The 4,628-nt window shown below is 41.3% G+C and overlaps 1 pseudogene; it reads left to right on the top strand.

The window, feature by feature from the left end:
* Nucleotides 1-2,062: 2,062 nt before the first annotated feature.
* On the top strand, nucleotides 2,063-4,338 carry LOC148357426 (uncharacterized; annotated as a pseudogene).
* Nucleotides 4,339-4,628: the final 290 nt, after the last annotated feature.

Raw genomic sequence — 4,628 nt, 5'->3', positions numbered from 1 at the left:
AGATCCTAGTCAATATAACGCGTTTATTTAAACAATAAAGCGCTATTGTATTCTACAAATTGCGTCCGTCAACGCGGATGCAAAAGTTACAATTGTAAATGTACACTTCCGACAAAAGCGATCGTATTCTATATAATACGCTATTTTAAAAAATAAAGTGAGCTAATCATAACAATTGGGAAATCTTAGTCTATATAACGTGTTTATTCAAACAATAAAGTGCGATCGTATTCTACAAAATGCGTTTGTTAACGCAGATGAAAAATTCACCAACGTCAATGTACGCCAGACCTGGGCACTCCGGTCCTGGAGGGCCATATGTTCTGCATGATTTTTGAGGTTTCTCTGATCCAATACAGGTGATTCCAATCACCAGTATCGTTAACGAGCACTTGCTAGCTTGCTAACGAGGTTATAATTTGTATCACCTGAGTTAAAGAAGAGCAAACTTCAAAATCTGGCAGGACGTATGCCCCTCCAGGACCGGAGTGCCCAGGTCTGATATACGCTCACATTTAGGCCAACCCCCTAAAATAGTTTAAAAAAACTGTAGGAGCTAAGAATCACACTATCACAGCAAAGACACTCCGCAATCATTTTGTCTCGGGCTTAAAATGACACAAAGATTTCCCTTTCCATTTCTGAGTTCCGTCCAAAATGTTCCCTTTTTTTTTTGTCCAAGCAATTTGTACTGAAAAAATATTTGACCAAAAAGACCAACATTTAGCACTTTTGAGGTAAAATATTTTATTTAAGTTTATAAGTGCTCCATATGTGTATGTAGATAGATGGATAGACTGGCTGGCTGGCTGGCTGGCTGGCTGGCTGGCTGCTAGACAGACAGATAGAAAGACAGACAGATAGAAAGACAGATGGACAGACGGACAGACGGACGGACGGATGGACAGGCACATAGATTGACAGACATATACAAAGATTGACAGACAGACAGACACAAAATAGCCCTTCTAGAGGGACGTGTCCCTGAGCTAGAGCAGTTTAAAAGGAAAATGTTAGGTGCCGCGGACACCACTGCTAGCGTGGGTTGTAGCGAACCTGCTAGTCCGGTTAGCATTAGCCCTAAACGGCATGCTAATCGAGGTTAGCCAATCCAGTCACATAATAAGTTCAGCCCCCTAGCTAGTCCCACTCCACCCCGGTCTACTGGAGCCCGCACCCTAGTTATAGGTGACTCCATCACCCGTAACATAAAGATTAGCACCCCAGCCACAATTATGTGTATATCTGGGGCCAGAGCACCCGACATTGAGGCTAATTTGAGGGAGCTGACATGCAAATCTAGACACCAGGACAGGGCTAGCTACACCGATATAGTCATTCACGTCGGCTCTAATGATACTAAAATGAGGCAATCTGAGATTACAAAGGAAAATATTGCTAGGACCTGTAATCTCGCCAGAAAGATGACTCTGCATCTGTAATTGTCTCTGGCCCCTTGCCTGCGAGAGGCAATGATGAGAGGTTTAGCAGACTAGTCTCACTAAACCGGTGGCTGGCAAGTTTCTGTAGTCAGCAGGGATTTAGGTATGTGGATAACTGGCCTGCTTTCTGGGGCCGACCTGACCTGCTTAGGAGAAACGGCCTTCACCCTAACTGGGAAGGTGCTCTCACTCTTTCTAAAAATATATTACTGTTTAAGCCTTCCATGACAGGGTACACTAGTGCAGGCCAGGTCACAGGTGATGAACCTGAGTGAACCTGTGATCACGGGTGTGGAGTCTGTATTGCTAGGGCTAACTAGCGCTATGCTAGATTCACATAGTTTTTGTAGTTTAGAGCGTTCCATTGCCTGCACCACACACCCTGAACTGTACTGTGTTCAATAGCATCTTCTTCTGTGCTTCTTACCTCTGATTTTCCCTTGTTAGGTGAGGAGGGAGAAGAAATAACATTATTTTCTACCACTAGTCATCCTGCTACTCCACCTGTCAACAATATTCCTGTGGTATGGAATTCGGGCCGCATCTGCCGCCATGCAAAGCACAAGACGCAGGACTGGCAGTATAATCCTGTGGAGGTTACCACCAAGGTAACCATAAGGTTCAAAACTCGGGAAAGTGCTCAGCTCAGTCCACAGTGCTGAAGCTTGGCCTTCTGAATATTAGATCACTAGCCTCCAAAGCTTTACTTGTCAACGACCTTATTAATGAAAACAATCATAAACTTGTTGGCCCTTGTGAGACCTGGTTAAAACCAAATGAGTTTGTAGTGTTAAATGAGGCTTCTCCCTCTAACTTTGTCGGAAAGTAAGTTGAAATTTACTCCTGGTACCCCTACTGTTATTAAAACGTTTTAAGCACTTGTTATGAGGTCTTTTATGTCAACACCAATTTATGTAGTTGTTGTGTATCGCCCACCCTGACCATACTTAAATTTTTTGGATGAATTTTCGGAACTGTTAGTAACTTATGCGGACAATGTTGTAATTATTGGTGATTTTAATGTTCACATAAAATCAAATTCACTTGCAAATTCTTTTAAGTCACTGATTGATACATTTGGTTTCAATCAAATAGTTGATGTGCCCACTCATAAAGATGGGAACACTCTAGATCTTGTTCTGACCCGGGGCGTAGTAGCCTCAAATGTTACAGTGTTACCTTATCCTAATGCCATCTCTGATCACGATCTTGTTAAGTGAGAGGTGCTGTTCAATGTTTACAGTAATAAGGAAAATTTAGGTTTTAGCAGTCGCAATATCCGCCCTGCAATGGGATTAACTTTAAAAGAACTATTACCTACGGTAACTGCAGCCTTCCCTTCGTACACTGGGTCTGTTGACTCACTCACAAACAACTTTAATACTGCTTTGGTTAATGTTCTTGTTTCTGTGGCGCCCCTAAGGCATACATTTCGACCTAAGAAGCATACACCTTGGTTTACTGAAGAAACCAGGTCACTCAAACAAGGTTGCAGGAAACTTAAACGAAATTGACGCACTACAAAGCTGGAGGTCTTCCGACTGGCCTGGTGTGACAGCTTGCTGAAATATAAAGTAGCTCTTGCCTCAGCTAAAGCATCGTTTTTCTCTAAGATTATCGTTATACATAAGAGTAATCTGAAATTTTTGTTTGTCACAATTGCGAAACCTTCCAGACAACAACTTAACCCAAATAGCTCTACTTATTCTGCTGATGACTTTATGGAATGTTTTAATAGAAATATTCAACTCATTAGGAATGAAATTTTAAATGTACGCTCTACAACCTCGTCCTACCTCAAAAATGTGGAGGTGTTAAGAAAGGAATGTGTCGGCGGTTGTTCAGAAACATTCTCCAGTTTCAATGATTTGTCCTTTGATAGTCTAACACAGATGGTTAGTAGGGCCAAACAAACTACTTGCCTGCTTGATCCGTTTCCAGTTTCATTGGTGAAGGATCTGTTTGGGATCTTAGGACCATCAGTTTAAAATATTATTAATATATCGCTATCCTTGGGTATTATTCCTTTAGCTTTCAAGTCTGCCGTCATTAAACCCTTGCTTAAGCAACCTAACCTTGATCCAGAAAGCCTAGGTAATTATAGGCCAGTGTCAAATCTGCCATTTTTACTTGAAAAGGTCGTTGCACAGCAGCTAAATGACTTTGTGTCAGAAAATACCCTCTTTTGAACTGGCCAGTCAGCATTTAGGGCAAATCACTCTTCTGAGACAGCCCTGGCTAAAGTAACCAATGATCTCCTTTTAGCAATATATTCCGGTGCCTCATCAATGTTACTGCTACTGGATCTCAGTGCTGCTTTTGATACTGTCGACCACAACATATTGCTTGTTCGTCTGGAATGCATTGGTATCTCAGGAACTGTACTCTGGTGTTTTAGGTCCGACCTGTCAGACAGGATGCAACGTGTTAACTAAGGCAATCTGACCTCTAAACACTCTGATGTCCCCTATGGAACACCACTTGGTGACATTATCTGCAAGTATAATCTTAGTTTCCATTTCTATGCAGATGGCACTCAACTGTATGTGCCACTGGAGACAACTGGACAGTTAAATTTTCAAAATCTGGAGGCTTGCCTTACTGAGATTCAAAGATGGATGTCACTTATTTTTTTGCGCCTTAACCGAGAAAAAAACTGAAATGTCGATTATTGGTCCAGCTCACTGTTGTGAGTTTTTTTTTCAAACACTGCCCTGAACCTAGACAAATGTAATATCACCCATAGTGACTCGGGTGAAAAATCTAGGTGTTATATTTGATCCTAATCCGTCGTTTCAGTCACACGTGAAAAATATTACTAGAATAGTTTTCTACCACCTCCGTAATATTGCGAAGATTCGTTTGATGCTGTCCAAATCAGATGCAGAGGTTTTAATTCATGCGTTTATTACTTCTCGGCTTGATGACTGTAATGCAGGGGTCGGGAACCTTTTTGACTCAAAGAGCCATAAAAGCAAAAAATATTAATTTTATTTTGGGAAAGAGCCACGCCATATATTATGAGACAAATGTACTAAATTGCTAAACCCGCACCCCAGACAAAAGCTTAGTCTTCAGCACATTTATTTTTGATGATTTGATAAAAATTATGAAAAGAGAATAATGCCAGAGCCCCTGTCCCAAAATCAACAAACATACCACTTGTCTCTTTCTTGCAATTACTCA

This window comes from Urocampus carinirostris, chromosome 10 (genome assembly GCF_059441175.1).
Source record: "Urocampus carinirostris isolate Australia breed hairy pipefish chromosome 10, RoL_Ucar_1.0, whole genome shotgun sequence".
In the NCBI taxonomy this organism is placed as follows: Eukaryota; Metazoa; Chordata; class Actinopteri; order Syngnathiformes; family Syngnathidae; genus Urocampus; species Urocampus carinirostris.
Note: the sequence above shows the minus strand (reverse complement) of the source record. Positions and strands in the feature narration are given on the sequence as shown.